We start from the raw sequence: 22,921 nt of genomic DNA, 5'->3' as shown, positions 1-22,921 counted from the left end.
AGGTACAACCCCAGGTACCCGACAATCGTGTTGGCGGATGCGTCTTCGCAAGGACTTGGTTCAGTTTTACTCCAAGATCAGCTTTTAGGCGAAAGGCGTCCTGTAGCATATGCCTCCAGATCTCTCACGAAAACTGAGCAGAGGTATTGGCAGATCAAGAAGGAAGCGTTATCTTTGACTTGGGCAGCGGAGCGCTTCGACGAATTCCTGAGAGGTCTCACGTTGATGTTTGAGACAAATCACAAGCCCCTCCTTCCGTTGCTAGGTCGTGATCCCCTCGACTCTCTTCCACCAGGAATTCAAAGGTTCAAGGTGCGTCTCAAGAAATACTCGTTCACGCTTACACACGTCCCGGGTAAAAGCGTCGCTACGGCGGACACTCTTTCTCGGGCTAGAGGGATGAACATGGGACTAGCCATCAGAGAACTGTCTGAAGCTGACGTCTCGGCATACGTGGATGGAGTTGTCCGATATGCGCTCTCAGGTAACATACTAGACTGCATACGCTCAGAGCAGGCAAAGGATCCAGAGCGCGCCTCTTTGCTCGAAGAGTGCGCGCACGGTTAGCCTGAAAAGGACTGGGTACCACAAGTTCTAAAACAGTTTTGGGAATATCGAGGCAACATCACGGTGTGCAAGAAGCTACTTCTGAAGGACTTCACACTAGTAATTCCACGAGCGCTGCGGAAAGAAATACTGCAACGAGTCCATGACGGTCATCAGGGCGTCATCCGCTGTCGCGCAAATGCTAAAGGATCGGTCTGGTGGCCAGACATAAGCCAGGAAATAGCAAGAACCGTAGCCAACTGCCCAACCTGTGCGCAAGAACGCACCCAATTTTTTGAACCGATGACCCCCTGTGAAACAACGGAGCTTCCATGGGAAAAAGTCGGAGTGGATTTATTCGAGATGAAAGCACCTGTCTATCTTGCTGTTGCCGATTATCACTCCAGGTATCCTGAGCTGGCCCTGCTGGATCGAGAAACATCGTCAGAGGTGGTCATCCAGCATCTGAAAAGTATCTTCGCCAGGCACGGGATCCTGAAAACGGTGATATCGGACAATGGTCCACAGTTCATCTCATTTGCTTTCATTGAGTTTGCAAGATTCTACGGCTTCAAGCATGTTACAAGCTCTCGTTACCCGCGGGCTAACGGGGAAGATAAGCGCATGGTAGGGACTCTCAAAAGGCTGCTGAAGAAAGCGCAAGAACCCTACATTGCCTTGCTGAACTATAAAAATTCCCCGCGGCCAACCGGCTATAGTCCAGCACAACTGCTAATGAGCCGTCGCTTACGCTCGAGAGTGCCATGCATGCCATCCGCGCTAAAGCCTCGAGTAGTCGGCGCTTCTTGGAAGGAGACGAAAAGTGCCAACAGAAACAAAAGCTGTATTTTGACAGACGTCATGCTGCTAGACCTCTTCCCAGTTTGTCTGCAGGTAACCAGGCGTGGGTGCGAGACAGGTGCGCCCGAGGCAAAGTCCTTCGTCCATCTTCGACACCAAGGTCTTACTGGGTCCAGACTGAACGGGGAGCCATACGCTGAAACAGACGTCATCTGGTGCTGCTCCCTGACGAAGAAATCAGCACCGCACCGGTCGACCAGCGTCAACAAAGCAGCCAGCTTACAGAAACAAGAACCAACGACGTGATGACACGAACTGGTTCTGGTTCGCTTGGCAAGACCATCGTGCAGGAGCAGTCATCCAACAGCCAAACGAACGTACCTGAAAATGCAACTTCAACACCAGTGCAAAGAACGACGCGATATAGGCGCATCGTACCAACGCTGAGAAGACTTGATATCAATGACTGAATGCTGAAGTGTATTTTGTGTTTCTCTGTGGGCACACAGTGTTTGTAAAACAGGGGAAGATGTGACAGTCATCGTGATAAGCACTGAGCGCATGGCCGTCCCACTGATACGCGCTGAGATATGCGCTATGCCTTCCTTTCCCTCACCCAGTTCTCACTTAAGTCATGTGACCGTTCTGGCTGTATATATTGCGCGACGGAACATTAAAAGGGTCATTTCTTGGTCACCATCACGAGCGTTTGTCTGAATGGTCTGATAACGTATAATTACCTGGACACGTGAATTGTGACCATGAAGTATACTGCTCATTGTTTACGCAATTGCAGGTCATACAATTGCAGGCTGCTGCCTGTGTGCTTAGGCACTAGAGTAGTTGAAAAAGGTATAAATGCGGCAGCGTGTGCACAGTAAAAAACCAATGAAACTCAATGCGAAGCTGATGTGGCGGAGGTGCACTGTGTGTGCTTGCCCTTTGTGATCTAGTGGAAGTCAGCATGGGATCGGGCGGAATCTCCTGCAAGGTATCAACTCAATCACAGCACTTCCATGTGAGACACGTTGGATTCACACGAGTTGTGCTATAAATTGCAAACTGTTGGCGCCCGTAGTAACGCCTGTGCAAGTCTCATACTGAAGGCCTTTATTGAAAAGTGTACTGAATATTAATGTTTCCTGTTCCCTGCCTGCAAACTGAGACCAAGGCATCACTTCATGAATCATTAGTCAGCTCATTCAGGAGTTAGGCACACTTTGCCATGGGAATCCAAACATTATTACACTTAAACCTGCCTACAATGAACATCCATACAACGAATACAACAGCCCTTTTTACCAGCTGTGTCCAAACCGCACCTTTACACTAAATCGACATGTCTACTACGCGGCAAAATCAGTACACTTTGTTTAACTGTTTGCTGTGTGTAATCTCAGACGGAAGCAACCAGTGTCCCACCGGTTGTCGGAATGGGTGCCCAACCCAGAACTTTAAACGGACACACATAATGTCAATGAAATGCACGGCAAATGTGAAAGCATAGATGACACAGGATATATTGCCAAAGTACCAATCCATCCAGCGGCGCCATACTGCGGCCGAACTGTTTTAGCTGGAACTTGCCATGCCTTGCGCATTCGAGGGACTAGAGGATTGTCACCTTCCTTGCCCGAGCGCCCTGCTGTCTTTCTCGCCCAGACACCTGGTCTCTGTGCTTCGACAGTTTATCGATGACATATCTGGTGGAGCAGCTGGGTAGCGTCCCATGTACAGACTACGAGGACACTCTTGACGCCTGTTCTTCATGCGTGGACTCAACACCCGTCCACAAAGCGAGCCGCAGTCAACGAGGCCTACAACTGGAGTTCGGGCAACTGACAGCGCCGGTAAAGGCCATGACATCCACCGTGGCTAGACAGACGACTCAACATTCCGGAAATGCCCCGCCTTTCGTCCTTCACACACCTCGGTCGCCGCCATCGTTCCATGCAGACAGGTTCGAGGACTTCAAAGACTGGTTGGCCAGCTTTGACCGAGAGGCGGATTTCAATGAGTGGGACGGCGAGCGCAAATTGCGCAACATCCACTTTGCGCTGCAGGACTCCGGCAAAACTTGGTTTGAGAACCACGAAGCTTCCTTTACCACCTGGGAGGCTTTTCGTCGAGAGCTGCTAGCAACATTTACCAGCAGAGAAAGAAAAGAGAAAGCTGAAATCGCCCTGCACTCGAGATCACAGCAGCCGAACGAGAATGTCGCGATGTTCATAGAGGACATGACACGACTGTTCAATCGGGCTGACCCTGCTATGCCCTAAGCCAAGGTATGACACTTAATGCGCAGCGTAAAAGAGCAGCTGTTTGCCGGACTGTACCGTGACCCGCCAAGAACAGTGGACGACTTCACCAAAGAGGCAACGGGTATCTAGCGCTCTCTGCAGGAACGGGGCGTACACTACGGACGTCACGCTACTGTAGCAACTGCTTTCCAGTACACGCATACGTCGCTGCCCGCCAAGGGGCTTCGGGAGCTTGTAAGAAGCCTTGTGCACAAGGAACTGGTGAAACTTCGCTTTGAAGCCCCACAGGCCAGCGTCGATGCCGTAACGGACGTGGTACGTGAAGAAATCCGAGTTGTGCAGCCACCCCCTGCTCCACACCCGGCGCCCTCCGTTATGACGTACAGCGACGCGCTACGAAGTGCCGGGCCAGCGATGCAAGCCTTTTCCCCCTCGCTCCTGTGCCACCTCTGCAGTACCCAATCGCAACAGTACCCTCCGTGCCGCAGGAGTCCAGGCCCCCCATGAGCAAACCGCACGTGTGGCGTACGCCAAGCAATCGGCCGCTCTGTTACCACTGCGGAGAGCTCGGCTGCATCCTCCGCCACTGCCCCTACCGCAGAATGGCTTTAAGGGGGTTTTCACCTGACGCACCTCAGCCGTGCTGCGGTGAACGACCACGGGATATCGAGTAGTACCTGGCTGATAACGTGCAGTCCTCAACCTCGCAGCGACGCCAGTCCCGATCGCCATCCCCAAGGCAGTTCTCTTCACCCGGCCTGTATGTCCCCACGTCGGGAAAACTGAAGACGGCGTCCTCCGGGGGTAAGGCCGCCGTTACTGGACTGAGTAAAGAGCCTCCACCCGACAATTCGCCGCGACGCTCCGACCGACGACGACCTGATGCGACGACCTCGACGACGCACTGCGATCGGCCGACTGGTTTCCGCCAAAATTCCCGTATCCGCCGACAACCACGACGTTACCGCACTCGTGGATACCGGCGCCGATTTTTCTGTAATGAGCAGACGGTTAGCCACGGCCCTGAGGAAGGGTCTGACCCCTTGGTCTGGGCCGCAGATCCGGACTCAGTGATTTTGATTCCGTGATTTTGCCCGCATTGTGGCTTATGTGCAATAGACCTGCGTGTATACTGCTTTAGTCTAAAGTGATTGCATTCACTGAGGCTAAGAGCTCTTTAAAAGAAAATTAGTTTTAGTGATCTACCTCAATTCATGTGGTCGCACGGAGCTCATTTTTTAACATGAGATTGTCGCATTGAAGCACGTTGTTAAGCCACTGATTGGTGCCTTACAGAGATGACTGGGTGCCAAACATCACCTCGAACTATACTAAAGTGTACAGCCTGCACTTCAAGGAGACGGACTTTGCAGAAGGCAAACGGTGGCGCCTCAAGAAAGGTGTTGTGCCCTCCTTGTTTCTCGAATACCCTTCCTACATGAGACCACTTCCATTGAAAGAGAGGGCTACAGAAAGCATCACTAAGAGTCTCTTCTGCAAACTCAGGATAAAGAAAATGAGCCAGCAAGAAAACGAATAAGGTACCAGAGCAACATCGATGCTGAAGAAATGCTAGACGACAACTGTCAAGTGGTCAGCCCATTGCCAACATTTGATGAAACTCATTCTTTTCCAGAAGAAGAAGAGCAGGTCATGGTTGAGATGGAAAGAGGATTAGAAGAGGCTCCAGTCTGCACTGATGCAAGGGTTTCACACCAAGCAACACAGGTAAGATGTAAGAGTTTCCAGGCTGCTTGCGACAGAGCGAAATGGAAGCGCGAAGAAAGGGACCTGAAAAGGCAGGTAGAACGGCTTCGACATACAGCTGACCACTACAAAGAAGAGCTTGAGAGAATTAAAAATGATTGCCATTTTAGTAACCTGGAGTACATCCGCCAACAAGCAAAAAAAGCATATTTCGGCTGTCTTTATAGGACCAAATTGCTAACTTCAGGCGGAAGAAACCAGCACGAACTAAAGACGTGGTACGTCACTGCGTCATACTGCGCCATTTGTCTACAAAGGCCTCTGAGCACACAAGGAGGGATATGATACAACTACCAAGCAAAAGCACTCTTCGGAACTACATTGGGAGCAGTTCTGAACAGACGGTTGTCAAAAGTCTAGTGCAAGCCAGGCTGAAAGCTGAAGAAAAGCTTGATGCACCCCAGTCGAGAACTTGCCCACTGATAGTTGATGAGATGTGGATAAAGCTTCAATACAACAAGCAAAAAGACTGCTTTGTTGGCCAAGTTGACATGGGCATATATAGTCAATGAATCAGAAAGTGAAGTTCTGCTGGCAAACTCCTTGCTTTGCTTTGTCATCAACGGGTGCATATCGTACAGAATTCAGTTTCATAGTTTTTTACAAGAGGTCTGAATGGGTCCCAGCTGTTGACGTTGCTTGTTTATGTCATGAAAAAATTTGAGATTGGGTTCAGGACAACATGCCTTGTCACAGACAATCAAACTCAATGCGAGTGCCATGAACGAGCTTTGTGGTGCGTTTTTGACATACAGAATTCACCACCCTTGCAACCCCGAAAGGCTGCTTTTTCCAAGTTTTGAGTATTGCCACATTATGAAGAATATTCAGCCACAGTTTCTTTCACGAGACCTCGGCAAGGCTGGTGAGGTATCCTCTATGTACCTAAAAAAACTCTATGAAATGCAGAAAACATGGCTTGTCAAGCCAGTGCGGAATCTTAGCAGGAAGCATGTGTACCCAAACAACATAGAGAAGATGAATGTCAGAAGGGCAGTGGAAGTGTTATCCTCTGTTGTTACTTCAGCACTCATTTCTGAAGGAGCAAGCGGGCCACAGCTTCCCTCCGTCTTTTGCTTATGCAGGACCTACACTAAGCTTCATGAGAAACATGTACCAGTGGTTTATTTTGCACGACATCAGTAACACAGTGCAACATGTTCAACAACGCTTTCCTGATGTCAGGCACTATGACAACCCCAACAACGATCACACTGAGTGGCTTGAAGTCACATTTCCAATGTACATAGAGGAACTGAAGATAGACGCAACATCCCCTTGGGGATTTTTAACGACAGAGACATATGAGTCACACCTACTCACGACTTCCCCTGTGCTGCTGAGGTGTCAATGTAACAACGCTCTTCCGAAGGAATTTTGATTCTCTCTAAAACATAGAAAATATACGACACATCTGTCCTTTGTTAACTACGAAAAAAAACCTGAAAAGACTGCCTCAAAGTGACCCAGCAAGTAAACTGTTCTGGAACGGAACACCACAGGCCCTCGGCCACCAGTATGGCCAGAAGACCTGCACGGCCTTAACGATGCACTGACGGAACAAAGGTACAAGGCAGACTTGGCACCGCCCTTAGATGATTGGGGGGGGGGGGGGGGGGGGGGGGGGCAGCCACACCCCTATGGGATGGTCACCCCGTAGGTGCTGCTCATCTCTGTGCATCTCTAATCATGCCAGCAGTATGCACAAGAAGGAAAGTTTTACTGCTTCTGATAAGAGCAGTGGCTCTATTCATACTGGGGAGGAGACACGAGTGGAACCACCAAAGGATGCTGCGGCAGTGGGTTCAGACTGTGTTTATGGTGCGCAACCAAGACCTAAATTAATAAACCAGAAAGACATTCAGGTGAACAGCTGTGCAACTGTAGAACTGGAGCTCATGGTGATCCCCTGTATATACTACTTGCTTAAGAGTCTTGCCTGGAGACGGAGAAATCACGGGGCTGAAATTCTCGTGTTATCGACCTCTAATTGAGAAGAGCAAGGTTCCGGACTAGTTGGTAATGCATTTAGGGGAGAAACACAGAGTCAGCGCTCGTGTGTGTCCGTTCTTCGTGTGTCCGTGTTTCATTGCGCTGTTTCTCCCCTCTAATTGAGGCTGACGTAATTTGTCCTGATTCTTTTTCATGGCCATACTAATGAAAAGAAGGCAGAGCACTGAGCCACCTGAACAGACCTCATAGGGACCACATATACACTACTATAATGGGAGTTTTTTCCCTTATTTAATCTATTTCAGAATGCACTCAGCGCTTTATTCAGAACCAAGGCATGATTATGACAAATTTTTTTTCCTAACTGTTCGAGATAGGTTAAGCAAGCTTCACCATCACACCTGCCAGATGATGGGAGGAGCCAACTTCGGTTCGTCAGAGGGTGCATGTGCACTGGTAAAATAGATGGTGGTGTGGAAAGAAAACGATTGAGAGTCATTGAGAAAACGAAGGCACAGAAAGAGTTCAGCAGAATAAGGAAAGGAAGGAACAAACGGGCATAGCAACAATGGAACGCCGGTGACGATGACCGTTGTCGCTCGCCATTTGGAAACTTTCCTGTGGCCGACGTCATGCACATGTATGAAGTGTTGTCTCTGAAATAACACCAACCCGTATCTGTTGCTTCAGTAGTTTTGCGTACTGCTTCCACTTTTTTTCCGGGCCCTCGACGCCTAGGCTGTATTATAATTGGCTTGAATAAACTGTGATTCCATTATAACTGCAATCTTTTTTTTTCGTTTCTGTCAGGTCGCAAACTATCCCCACCCCTCCCACATTATATTCATGTAAAGACAGTACATGTGTCGGCAACTTTGGAGCTTATCTTAAGGCCTGTCACTAGAGTACTCCAGACAAAACAACTAGCGGTGCAGTTCCGTCCAGGTATCAAAAAAAATAATTTGTGCCCAAATAGATTGCTCATTTCCCAACAGGAACCCTTCACTATGGCGCCGCTCATATCACCAGATGCTTTGGAACATAGAACCCTACAAATCACAAATTACTTGTAATATCATAGGAAACATATTCTACTTAATCAAACAACCACATATAGCAAATACTGGTACTTATTGTGATACTGCACACTGGTGCCTGCAGAGTGAAGTGTAGCAGCAGTAGCTATGTTACTTTTTTTTCAGGACGAAACACCGAACACACACAAAATGTGAGCCACTATGTTGACAGAATAAAGCAACAGCCACTTGAGTCCTCTGGCAACAAACTGAAACATTTCAGATGTCATAGTTATAACAAAACTAAGTAGCAATGTACCATCGCAGATTTTGTAATGGTATGTATTTGTGCCTGTATGATCAAAACTTCAAGGGTCATTTTAGCCCCTGCGTTGCTTCCAAAAAAATCGAGGCTCACATGTACACGAATGCAGCGCTATGAAATACTGGATATAATTCAAGAGAAATTGTTGTTCCGTCTGGGCGGAGTGCTAGAAACTCAGTAGCTTGAAATATCCTAGTTGCAATTTGGCACTAAGTTTGGTTGATTAATGCGTTTTTTTTTATAAAATATGACTGAATTTTGTAGCGATTACATGAGCATACACGAAGTGGCATCTTTCAACATGTGCCACCTGGTATGTGAGAAGTGGTGAAACCAATTTGCATATATGCCCTCACTGCATTGCCCCTTGGTTTATTGATGAGAGGCATAAGGGCACTGCTGGAGTGGAGTGCATGTGCTGTCGCCAGCAGGCAGTGAGTGGATACATGTGCTCCTTTTCGATACAAGTTACCGTTGCACAAAGCACGTCCAAGAATGCAGATGATCTGTTGACTGCCGGTGCTGTGTTTGTTTTCTTAAACTATTCTTCCAAAGCACCTAATAAGTGCTTCCCTTTTTTTGGTATGGTAGCAAACCGATTGTTCTTCTGGTTAACCTCCTTTTTTCCAGAAATTTAGGTAACTCATGTTACCCACTGGTCGTATCAGTGCTTCCTTTTGGGGAGATACTGCCGTCAGCACGCTTAACACGAACGCTCGAGCGCGCGTCTTCCACTGACATTGGCGCCGCTGGGCGTCGGCCGCTGGGTCTGAGACAATACTAGGGTGGAATCAGGGCACGAGCTTGCTCCAACCGCCGCAAACACAGCAGCATGGTCTCGTGCTCAGCGCGCAGCGCTGAGGGGCTGCAATATCAGCGCAGGAAGCGCAATCGAGCGTTCGTGTTAAGCGTGCTGACGGTGGTACTATACTGAATAGCTTTGCATGACCGTGTCATGGTGGTAAAAATACTTTAGTGCATCAATGAGTTGCACCAGTAATTTTGCATTACGAGAACCTACAAGTTTCATACTGTGAAAATTCTTGGCCTGCCATGTCTGCACCAAAGCTATTCATGAAACTGCAGCACTGACAATACTCAAACATAAAAAAAACACAGATGCAAGGTGAAGTTTCTTCATGGATTGATTGTCTGCCTTGTAGCTGCCTAGCTTCAGGGCAAGACATATTCAACGTGGCACCTGCCTAACACGTAGGCATTGAAACAGTAATGTGGTGTATACATGCAGTGTGTCGGGCCATCTGGAAACTATTGAAATACCACTTCATGCAGCTGAGCTGAAACATGGCTGCTGAAAATTTATCACCCACTGCATTTCGTTTAAGTGCTATATGGTAACACAAATTCTGCACGATTTCATTGATGTGTGTCACTCTGCTATGAAAGACGACATTGGCGGTCTGTCAGATGCACTGTGCAGTGTTGCAGCTTTGTAGCAGCTTTGCTGCAAGCTTCATAGAGGCTTTGCAACAGGTGGTGGTACTCATACCCTCGTTAGCAGTTTTCATATTCTGCCAGCTTACAGCCAGCAAAGCCGAAATTGTATCACTGCCTTGCTTTATCATTATATTAATTGTATCTTATTGTTGGTTCCATTGCTACCATTTAATATGCAGATAAAATATGCAACATTTTTAACTACAAGGAACAAGTAGATGTAATTTACAGGGTCGTCCACTCTTAGAATGTCGCTCCGTGCTGCCGGCGCTCCGCAGGGCGCCTATGGCGGCCGCCGTAGAAACTATTGCGCAGGAGCAGTGAGAGCCGCAGGCGAGGCTTCACGCGTCGTCTGCTACAGTGGGCTTTGTATTGCGGTGAAGTGGGCTTCAAGTTTTCACTGCGTCCGCAGAACGCTGATCGGAGAAACGTTTCTGACTAAACAAAAGACTGCAGAGAAGCCTATCAGCCGCTGTTATCGCGTTGCAGCAACCGCAGCAGTCTTCTGCGTGCCTGGTGAAGTTGAAACCTACAAATAAAAAACACTGAGGAGAAAATGCGAGCCACGTAATATTCAAAGCTTTATACTACTGCTGCAGCACTACGATCCACAAATATCTTAAAGCTTTGGCATCAGATGTGTCTGGTCACTTCAATGTTTTCTGCTTGTGGGCCACACTAAACCGAAATGTTGAGAGTGCCAGAGGACGAAAGGCGGTTAATTGTTGATTTAAGTCTGAGGGGCTACTCGCAGAAACAAATTGCAGCAGAAACCAATCGTGCAATTCACACAGTGAATAGAATAATTAATGCATACCGGAATGACGGCAGGCTTCAGGATGCCCCTCGGCAGCCTCATCGCAGAGTGACAACAGGTCAAGAAGACAGAGAGCTAGTAGCCGCTATACTATACTTTTCAAATGCGCAGCAGCTCATTTTTTTTTAACATCAGGCAAAAACTGATCAATGTGTCCGGCCTAGATGTATGCATCTAAAGCCAGTAAAAAAAAGCTTGAATACAGTTGAGTGCGACCCGTTCCGATTTTGACCCGTGTTTTATCAATAAGCGTTGATCGCGAACCCCCTTTTCTGTGGGCTCAACCACTACCGGGATCCCTACCGTTCGTTGCTTGCGATGACTCACCAACTTGAAGCGCTCGTTGTCCACGTCAGCCATATCGGCCACTGACTCGTCACCATCCATGATCGTTGACTCAGCCCCACTAAGCGATGAGGTCTCGCTGGACGGGTGGTCGAGTGCATGTTCTGGTCACTCCACAGCCTGGGAAGCCATGGCCACCTCTTCCGAGCCAGCCTCCTTTGAATGCAAGGTCCCTTTAGGCTTGCCGGCGCCGGAGCAGCCGTACTCTTCCCGTAGGGACAGTACCGCTTTGAAGATACTGCCGTCCTCGAATATTCAAATAAAACTAGGTAAATGAGGAAAAATTAGCTAAATAAACAGAGCTGAGGCGACAGGCGATCGAACAACGTCTTCGTCTTCCTCTTCCTCCGACGCGCCCAAGGCTCTAAATGTGCCTAGCCGTACTGCGAATGCATGCCTAGATCGCAGGGGCAGAGGCTTGCCTCACCGGATCAGGCCTTCCGGGCCCCCGCGATCAAGAGGCATAAGGATCATGAGTACACAAGGCCCGTGAAAAACACAAGTGTCAGAGCCTAGATGAGAATACCTACACAACAAAAAGATTGATTTCAAGAATCATTTCAGAACGATTATACAGTGATTCCATCTACAAGGTCCCCATATGTGGAGGTAGGAAATGTACCCCTGCATCTCGTTTTTATGTGCAAGGTATCTTGCAGTGTCGTTGTGCTTGTTTTCATGTCTAAAGAGCCATCATTTCATGAACGGTCAGTTCAGCACAAAAGCCAACTGTGAATCGGATAGGAAGCAGCCTGTGCTGCCAAAAACGAAAACAAAACCTTCTATTGACTGAAGAAAGCTGGCTCTGATGTCGGCCACTTTGTACTTCAATATTAGAGTAACATGACCACTCAAAGCAGTTTCACTGCCCTGAACCCTAGTTTCAAACCGCGGCTGATACTCAACTTAGAACCTATCTATTTTCTTGCCATCCAGAAAAGCCATCCTGCAAAGCTCCGCGTTCCTGCCAGACTGATGACTGCACAGCAGGTGTTGCCCTACAATTTGAGCTTCTTAGACAAATAATGTATCTCATAGCTCTGCAGTCTTCCAATCTTCAAATAAACCCAGTGCATTGGGTATAGAGGCCAACCCTACAAAAGACCACAGCCAACCTGCACTGTATATTGCTGACATTCGCAAAACCACTAGCAGGTACCTCGATCCTCCCTACTGCTTGCTGTTCACAAAACCATTCACTGAAGATGTGCCAGGTGCTCCAAACCAGCCAGCCGCTCACAACAGGAGCGCTATTTCAAGTTTGTGTCAATCAAAAGCATCAAAATCTGCAGCAGCGGCCACACCCGATTGGTCAAAACGCCGGAAGCAGATGTCGGTTCGGTTGCGCCTGTGAGCAGCGCCAGGATGTCACTGCGTTGCGCTTGCCGCAGAGAAATATTCGAGAAATGGAATGCGACCAACGCAACATAAGAAAAATTTACCCACATGTTGAGTTGCACATCGGATTCCACTGTAAAAGGGGGAACATTAAAGCTGCTTTATTTACCCAATGGTCTTAAACAACTACAAACAATAGTTCAGATACTTTTTTCTGCAACGTAAAGGCCGGAGGTGAACTTAAAGAAGAAAACATTGCAGCAACTACGCATGGCTCTGCAGTGACAGAAGGCGGCCGCTACAGCCGCCAATGGTAAATACATAGCAGCTAGCTTGTTCGCGCAACACGGCGTTTTAAATTCATCTTGAGAGGAAAATGGAACGAGAGAATTTGTGGCATGTACTCACTCGCTGCACAATGCACGCTCCCTGCTGTCTGCAACATCGCTGCACATAAGTTGCTGCAGTGATCAGACGGTTGTGCAGACAGTAATTTACTTTTTTCATTTCTTTTGTGCAAGCACTGCAAGGACGACTTGCCACTGTTAGGTTTTTCATTTTTCTGCAGCAAATAAATAATGGATGAGCTAAAAAATCTGCTTGCTGTGTTTCTTTTCATATATGCATTAGGAGACTTTGCAGACAAAGACACAGCTTTAGTCTTCAGTGTGCCAGGTGCTCCAAATAAGCCAGCCACTGACTACAGGTGTGTCACCAATATGCAGCTTTAGCCTTCAGTGTGCCAGGTGTTCCAAATCAGCCAGCCAATGACCACAGGTATGCCACTAAGAGGCAGCTTTAGTCTTCAGTCTGCCAGGTGCTCCAAATCATCCAGCTGCTGATTATAGGTGTGCCACCAAAATGAAGCTTTAGCCTTGAGTGTGTCAAGTGCTCCAAATCAGCAAGCCACTGACTACAGATGTGCCACCCACCAAGACGGAGCATTAGTCTTCAGTGCGCCAGGTGCTCCAAATCAGCCAGCCACTGACTACAGAAGTGCCACCAAGATGCAGCTTTAGTCTTCCATGTGCCAGTTACTCACATGAACAAGCCACCATTGCTCTCGTAACACCAGGAAAGCAATCTAATCGCGGTGATTAAGAGAAACGGTTCTGGGATATCACAGACTCGAAATACCTTTGGTGTGACTTAAAAGACAGTACTTCCAGGAGACTGTCAAAAGATTTCACAGGTGAGCACGAGCTACCTGTCCAGCTATTTTTGAATTTGAATGAATAAGAAAGTGTTCCATTTTTTTCTTTGAAATAGTAATTAGAATAATTTTACTGGGTTCCTATTTCATAGCTAGAATGATGTGCATAGTCACACTTTTTAGTTCTCTGGCAGATTGGAACTCAATGAGTGCTGAGATTGTGGAGTGATTTGAAGCAATGTGTACTTATGACCAACATTTTATTAATATGCTTCAAAGGGCAGAAAGCTGGCGAAGTTGGTAATGCATCTTGGAACAGCAATACGAAATACGAAATGCACAGAAGTAGACTTAGGCATCCTGTGTTCAATTCTGTGTGTTCAGTCTTTTGCACTGGTCTTTCACATTAGTAACTAACTGTTCGGTTTTGCCTTGTGTCGTATTTACAGCATAAGAATCTTTTTAACCATTTCGCCTACCACGCCCCCCCCCCACTGGCCATTTCTAGATCTGTGCTGGCCTAGTGCTGTGTGTTGCTGTAAGTGCAGTTAACCTTTTTCCCACTGGTCAATGGCATGTAGGTGTTTTAATCGTGCATTTACCGGACTCTGCTGTTCACCACTGTTAGAGTTAATGGCTGTTAATGGCATAACATGGTTATGTCTTCAAAATTGCTGTAGGTTGTTGTTGGCGCTAGGCTTTGCAACACTTTATATAGCATTGTGTGCAGAGACTTAGGCCAACTGTTTTTACCTTCCAGAAGTGCAGGACGACGTAATTCCAATATTAAAAGAGATTATGGCAGAGCTTGTGCAACAGAGTGCTCCTGAAGAAGATTGAAAAAGTCACGTCATCAAATGTGCCAACAGGATTGGCGGAACCGGTGGATAACAGCATTCTCGCCCTTCTAACTGTTCGGTTTTGCCTTGTGTCGTATTTTCGGCATGATAAGAATCGTTTTAACCATTTCACCTACCACGCCGGTGTTTTTAATGGTGCTTTGTGTCCTATCGATTCATGGTCCATGGCGCTGAAGAGCTAAAGAACTTTCAGGAACCATCTGTTGAGACACCACAGGTAGCGCGCGTACAAACCAAAACTTGCCGAAACCTGTTTTGTGTGTCCAGTGCTGCCATGTGGGAGACTCAAGTCGTCCCGTAGAAAATTTGTGTCACACACTGCTAGCCATCTTGACAATACAACAAGAGCTGTTGTGTGCTCTTTTACAGGATGTGTCGGCACGTTAAACTCTGCTGCTGGTTCATTCAGGACATGTTTCTAGGTATCACCAAGAGGCCGGAGACAACTAGCATTGTTCCAGTGTGGTGGATGTAGACAGAGTTGGGGACCGAACCTGAAATCGAGGTAGCTCAGAGCAATGTTTCAATTCTTTGCACCGAGAGTAGATCGGCTCAGGAGCAAAGCACCAGCAACCACTCAAATAGAAAGCTTCTCACAGATAACTTTCCACTCTTTCTGCTCAAAATTGAAGCACAACAGCATGCACGTGCAAAAACAGTACAGTATATAACGAAAGAGGAGCAGAATCTTCACAACCTGAGCCAGCAGATAGTTTTGATAGATTGGTCGGTAACACTGTTTCAGGTTCTGTGGTTCGTAGCATCCAGTCCTTGCTTACAGAATATGTAGGACACTGCCGCACCTATGTCACTCAGGTCATCTCACTGCTGCAGCAAATACTACAATGAAAATTTTCATCTTGTGCAGCTCAAGACTTGAATAAAAAGAAAACAACCTCTGTGTACCATTATGTGCCAAGTGAAGGCGTGATACAGTTTTTCATGGCTGTGGTACCTGATAATGGACGTCATGTGTCTGATGATTGTTTTTCTTAGTGCCTTTGCCTTGTGTCCGTCTTTCAGACATACGGCAGAACATGGGGTACAGGTAATCCCGTACCAGGATGAGTTTGAAATAGCTGATCCGCTGGGCTTGGCAAAACGGTAATTCAAACTCCGGGGTGTATATATGACACTGAGCAATTTGCCTTTGCATTGCAGGTGACAGGAATGATGCTTTGTTACCAGAAAGATGCAAAGAAGTCTAGATGGCTTGCAGTGCTGCAGCCTTTGATAAATGACTTTGTTCATGCGGAGAGATGTGGAACACTGATCAGTGGAATAAACAAACACAGTAATGCTGAGATTCATTATACACAAAAACCTTGAAAGATATACAGTTGATGGCTTCACCAAAAATTTCAGTTCATGGGCATACTTGTGTCGGTTCTGCCTGGTCGCATGCACAGATTTTGACTAGCAACCTCATGTAGTTGGGGAAAGACGGACACCAGAAAATTACAATAAATATCTTGAATGCCTTGCACGACCATGGTGCGGTCTCATCCTTCCGCATTCTGCAGCACTTTCATGTGTGTGGTTGTGGCTTGCTACCCTGCACTACACGACCATAGCAAAGGGGTAGTTCATAATGATTCTGGCTTTATACACTCATTACTTTGTGAATAAAAAGCGTGGTTCACGTATGTAACAGTCATCGTGATAAGCACTGTGCGCGCGGCTGTCCCACTGGTACACGCTGAGATATGCGCTATGCCTTCCTTTCCCTCACCCAGTTCTCACATAAGTCGTGTGACCGTTCTGGGCACAGGCAGGAGCTTATTGGTTTACGTTTTTTTTATGGCAGCTCCACCATACTTTTTTTGTATATATTGCGCGACAGAACATTAAAAGGGGTCATTTCTTGGTCACCACCATGAGTGTCTGTCTGACTCGTCTGACATGGTGTCAGAAATGGGATGAAAGCCGGCTCCGATGTAGCACCAAACAGCACCGCCAACAAGAGGATGACCAGAAGCTGCTGAAACAAGAGCAAGTCGTCCCGGTGGCAAGCGACAAGCAGCACTTCAGAATGGTGGGAATCAAGCCTCCGAGGCCCTTCGACTTCTAGAACGTCGCGGACTGGCCCGCCTGGAGGGACGAATTTGAATACAGATTCGCCTCCGGACTACACGAGAAGCCAGCCGAAGTTTAAGAACTCTTCTCTATGCAATGGACAGAAAGTCGCGGGAGATTCTTCGGGCACTAAATGTCAAAGATGAAGAAATGAAGGACCTCAGCTTCGTAAAGTCGAAGTTTCAGAGCTACTTTGTCCACACCAAGAATGTAGTCTATGAGAGTGCTCGCTTTAATCAACGCCGACAGCAGCTGGGCGAAACTGCAGACCAGTTCGCAACCGAGCTAAAACAGGCTAACAGACAGATGCGAGTTCAGAGACATGAAGGACCGCCTAATTAGAGACAGGTTCGTAGTTGGTCTACGGGATGAGGCTCTATCGGAAGAACTACAAATGGATCCGAACCTCACACTGAACATGCCTTTGGCAAAAGCGCGTACGAGCGAAACGGTGGAGAAACAGCAAGCAGAGCTAAAAGGCAACGACTGTATGGTCCCGGAGGCTTGTATCGGCGCAGTAAAGTCGAGGAAAGCCGGGGCAAGGACAGCATTTTCACGCGTACAGAAGAATGCTTATCATCACAAGAGCTGCAGCTTCTGTGCCGGTCAGTATCATCTGAGAAGCAGTTGCCCAGCGCTACAAGAAAGGTGCAGGTTCTGCCGAAAGTTGGGCCACTTCGAAAAAGCAGGTAGACGGGAATCTCGACGGCATTGCCGAACCTGATAAGAAATTTCTTGGCACGGTCGAGCAATCACAGAACAGAGCGTCTGCGCACTTCGTCAAAGAACTGATAAACGACCACGAAGTTGGCATGAAAGTAGATACTGGAGCAGAAGTGACTATCGTAGGTGAAAAGTTTCCGTTCCTTCCAAGTTCCCTGCATCAAGCAGGTGATCTGATCGGGCCGAGCAATGCAAGCATCCGTACAATCGGAAAATTTGATGCTGAAATAGCTTGGAAAGAAAACCGTTCGCAACAAACTATTTACGTCATGCACAACTTGCACACGCCCTTGTTGAGATTGCCAGCTATCAAAGCCCCAGGAATCGTACACTTTCTACATGAATTGCTGACTGCTGACGTCATAGTAAGCAGGTAGCCTAAGTTATTCCAAGGGACAGGGTGCATATCTGGGGAACATAAGATACTCCTTGTGCCGAATGCAGTCCCGTACGCGGTGTCTACACCCCGGCGGATTCCTATACCCATGAAAGAAAGGGTTAAGGAAGACCTGGACAGGCTAGAACGAGAAGGAATGATAAAAAAGGTTGAAGAGCGGACAGAATGGTGCGCGCCTATTGTCCCCGTAATGAAGCCGTCTGGAGCAGTAAGAATCGGCGTTTAGTTAATGCAACTGAACCACTTCATAAGACGGGAGCGCCATCAGCTGCCAACGGTGGAGCAAGTCATGGGGAGCTTCCAGGAAGCTAAGGTCTTCTCTAATCTGGACGCGAATTCCGGATTCTACTAAATACGGCTTTCCAAAGAGTGTCAAAAGTTGACCACTTTCATTACGGCGTATGGGCGGTACTGCTACTGTAGGTTACCGTTCGGGATCACATCCGCACCAGAAATTTTCCAAATAAAATTCTCGCAAGTCCTAGGAGGCCTAGACGGTGTGCTGAACTATATGGACGACATTTTGGTATACGGCAAAAACAAAATGGAACACGACAGCTGCCTTCGTGAAGTACTCAACCGGCTGCAACAGATGGGCGTGACCCTCAACAAAGAAAAATGTTTTTCTGTCAAGCAGGTAACCTTTCTTGGCATGACCTTCGACGGCAGCAGGGTGCGCCCAGATCCTGAAAAGATTAGGGCTATCAAGGAGTTGCCCCGACCTGAAAACGTAGCTGAAGTTCATTCCTTGCTAAGCATGATGAACCACCTCGCAAGGTTCCTTCCTGACGCTGCGTCTATGTCGGCGCTTCTATGCAGCATCCTCAACAGACAGCGATTGGTCATGGGGAAACCCAACAAGAGGACGCCTTTGAAAAGATCAAGGCTACTCTCAGCTCGAACAGATGTCTAGCAAGGTACAACCCCAGGTACCCGACAATCGTGTTGGCGGATGCGTCTTCGCAAGGACTTGGTTCAGTTTTACTCCAAGATCAGCTTTTAGGCGAAAGGCGTCCTGTAGCATATGCCTCCAGATCTCTCACGAAAACTGAGCAGAGGTATTGGCAGATCAAGAAGGAAGCGTTATCTTTGACTTGGGCAGCGGAGCGCTTCGACGAATTCCTGAGAGGTCTCACGTTGATGTTTGAGACAAATCACAAGCCCCTCCTTCCGTTGCTAGGTCGTGATCCCCTCGACTCTCTTCCACCAGGAATTCAAAGGTTCAAGGTGCGTCTCAAGAAATACTCGTTCACGCTTACACACGTCCCGGGTAAAAGCGTCGCTACGGCGGACACTCTTTCTCGGGCTAGAGGGATGAACATGGGACTAGCCATCAGAGAACTGTCTGAAGCTGACGTCTCGGCATACGTGGATGGAGTTGTCCGATATGCGCTCTCAGGTAACATACTAGACTGCATACGCTCAGAGCAGGCAAAGGATCCAGAGCGCGCCTCTTTGCTCGAAGAGTGCGCGCACGGTTAGCCTGAAAAGGACTGGGTACCACAAGTTCTAAAACAGTTTTGGGAATATCGAGGCAACATCACGGTGTGCAAGAAGCTACTTCTGAAGGACTTCACACTAGTAATTCCACGAGCGCTGCGGAAAGAAATACTGCAACGAGTCCATGACGGTCATCAGGGCGTCATCCGCTGTCGCGCAAATGCTAAAGGATCGGTCTGGTGGCCAGACATAAGCCAGGAAATAGCAAGAACCGTAGCCAACTGCCCAACCTGTGCGCAAGAACGCACCCAATTTTTTGAACCGATGATCCCCTGTGAAACAACGGAGCTTCCATGGGAAAAAGTCGGAGTGGATTTATTCGAGATGAAAGCACCTGTCTATCTTGCTGTTGCCGATTATCACTCCAGGTATCCTGAGCTGGCCCTGCTGGATCGAGAAACATCGTCAGAGGTGGTCATCCAGCATCTGAAAAGTATCTTCGCCAGGCACGGGATCCTGAAAACGGTGATATCGAACAATGGTCCACAGTTCATCTCATTTGCTTTCATTGAGTTTGCAAGATTCTACAGCTTCAAGCATGTTACAAGCTCTCGTTACCCGCGGGCTAACGGGGAAGATAAGCGCATGGTAGGGACTCTCAAAAGGCTGCTGAAGAAAGCGCAAGAACCCTACATTGCCTTGCTGAACTATCAAAATTCCCCGCGGCCAACCGGCTATAGTCCAGCACAACTGCTAATGAGCCGTCGCTTACGCTCGAGAGTGCCATGCATGCCATCCGCGCTAAAGCCTCGAGTAGTCGGCGCTTCTTGGAAGGAGACGAAAAGTGCCAACAGAAACAAAAGCTGTATTTTGACAGACGTCATGCTGCTAGACCTCTTCCCAGTTTGTCTGCAGGTAACCAGGCGTGGGTGCGAGACAGGTGCGCCCGAGGCAAAGTCCTTCGTCCATCTTCGACACCAAGGTCTTACTGGGTCCAGACTGAACGGGGAGCCATACGCTGAAACAGACGTCATCTGGTGCTGCTCCCTGACGAAGAAATCAGCACCGCACCGGTCGACCAGCGTCAACAAAGCAGCCAGCTTACAGAAACAAGAACCAACGACGTGATGACACGAACTGGTTCTGGTTCGCTTGGCAAGACCATCGTGCAGGAGCAGTCATCCAACAGCCAAACGAACGTACCTGAAAATGCAACTTCAACACCAGTGCAAAGAACGACGCGATATAGGCGCATCGTACCAACGCTGAGAAGACTTGATATCAATGACTGAATGCTGAAGTGTATTTTGTGTTTCTTTGTGGGCACACAGTGTTTGTAAAACAGGGGAAGATGTGACAGTCATCGTGATAAGCACTGAGCGCATGGCCGTCCCACTGATACGCGCTGAGATATGCGCTATGCCTTCCTTTCCCTCACCCAGTTCTCACTTAAGTCATGTGACCGTTCTGGCTGTATATATTGCGCGACGGAACATTAAAAGGGTCATTTCTTGGTCACCATCACGAGCGTTTCTCTGAATGGTCTGATAACGTATAATTACCTGGACACGTGAATTGTGACCATGAAGTATACTGCTCATTGTTTACGCAATTGCAGGTCATACAATTGCAGGCTGCTGCCTGTGTGCTTAGGCACTAGAGTAGTTGAAAAAGGTATAAATGCGGCAGCGTGTGCACAGTAAAAAAACAATGAAACTCAATGCGAAGCTGATGTGGCGGAGGTGCACTGTGTGTGCTTGCCCTTTGTGATCTAGTGGAAGTCAGCATGGGATCGGGCGGAATCTCCTGCAAGGTATCAACTCAATCACAGCACTTCCATGTGAGACACGTTGGATTCACACGAGTTGTGCTATAAATTGCAAACTGTTGGCGCCCGTAGTAACGCCTGTGCAAGTCTCATACTGAAGGCCTTTATTGAAAAGTGTACTGAATATCAATGTTTCCTGTTCCCTGCCTGCAAACTGAGACCAAGGCATCACTTCATGAATCATTAGTCAGCTCATTCAGGAGTTAGGCACACTTTGCCATGGGAATCCAAACATTATTACACTTAAACCTGCCTACAATGAACATCCATACAACGAATACAACAGCCCTTTTTACCAGCTGTGTCCAAACCGCACCTTTACACTAAATCGACATGTCTACTACGCGGCAAAATCAGTACACTTTGTTTAACTGTTTGCTGTGTGTAATCTCAGACGGAAGCAACCAGTGTCCCACCGGTTGTCGGAAAGGGTGCCCAACCCAGAACTTTAAACGGACACACATAATGTCAATGAAATGCACGGCAAATGTGAAAGCATAGATGACACAGGATATATTGCCAAAGTACCAATCCATCCAGCGGCGCCATACTGCGGCCGAACTGTTTTAGCTGGAACTTGCCATGCCTTGCGCATTCGAGGGACTAGAGGATTGTCACCTTCCTTGCCCGAGCGCCCTGCTGTCTTTCTCGCCCAGACACCTGGTCTCTGTGCTTCGACAGTTTATCGATGACATATCTGGTGGAGCAGCTGGGTAGCGTCCCATGTACAGACTACGAGGACACTCTTGACGCCTGTTCTTCATGCGTGGACTCAACACCCGTCCACAAAGCGAGCCGCAGTCAACGAGGCCTACAACTGGAGTTCGGGCAACTGACAGCGCCGGTAAAGGCCATGACATCCACCGTGGCTAGACAGACGACTCAACATTCCGGAAATGCCCCGCCTTTCGTCCTTCACACACCTCGGTCGCCGCCATCGTTCCATGCAGACAGGTTCGAGGACTTCAAAGACTGGTTGGCCAGCTTTGACCGAGAGGCGGATTTCAATGAGTGGGACGGCGAGCGCAAATTGCGCAACATCCACTTTGCGCTGCAGGACTCCGGCAAAACTTGGTTTGAGAACCACGAAGCTTCCTTTACCACCTGGGAGGCTTTTCGTCGAGAGCTGCTAGCAACATTTACCAGCAGAGAAAGAAAAGAGAAAGCTGAAATCGCCCTGCACTCGAGATCACAGCAGCCGAACGAGAATGTCGCGATGTTCATAGAGGACATGACACGACTGTTCAATCGGGCTGACCCTGCTATGCCCTAAGCCAAGGTATGACACTTAATGCGCAGCGTAAAAGAGCAGCTGTTTGCCGGACTGTACCGTGACCCGCCAAGAACAGTGGACGACTTCACCAAAGAGGCAACGGGTATCTAGCGCTCTCTGCAGGAACGGGGCGTACACTACGGACGTCACGCTACTATAGCAGCTGCTTTCCAGTACACGCATACGTCGCTGCCCGCCAAGGGGCTTCGGGAGCTTGTAAGAAGCCTTGTGCACAAGGAACTGGCGAAACTTCGCTTTGAAGCCCCACAGGCCAGCGTCGATGCCGTAACGGACGTGGTACGTGAAGAAATCCGAGTTGTGCAGCCACCCCCTGCTCCACACCCGGCGCCCTCCGTTATGACGTACAGCGACGCGCTACGAAGTGCCGGGCCAGCGATGCAAGCCTTTTCCCCCTCGCTCCTGTGCCACCTCTGCAGTACCCAATCGCAACAGTACCCTCCGTGCCGCAGGAGTCCAGGCCCCCCATGAGCAAACCGCACGTGTGGCGTACGCCAAGCAATCGGCCGCTCTGTTACCACTGCGG

At 48.3% G+C, this 22,921-nt stretch overlaps 1 pseudogene; it reads left to right on the top strand.

Moving 5' to 3' along the window:
• The first annotated feature begins 14,339 nt into the window (after positions 1 to 14,339).
• LOC144093650 (uncharacterized) lies at positions 14,340 to 18,597 on the top strand (annotated as a pseudogene).
• The last annotated feature ends 4,324 nt before the right edge of the window (positions 18,598 to 22,921 follow it).

Source organism: Amblyomma americanum, chromosome 1, assembly GCF_052857255.1.
Source record: "Amblyomma americanum isolate KBUSLIRL-KWMA chromosome 1, ASM5285725v1, whole genome shotgun sequence".
Classification (NCBI taxonomy): Eukaryota; Metazoa; Arthropoda; class Arachnida; order Ixodida; family Ixodidae; genus Amblyomma; species Amblyomma americanum.
The sequence above is the reverse complement of the archived record's forward strand: the minus strand, read 5'-3'. Positions and strand labels throughout refer to the sequence as shown.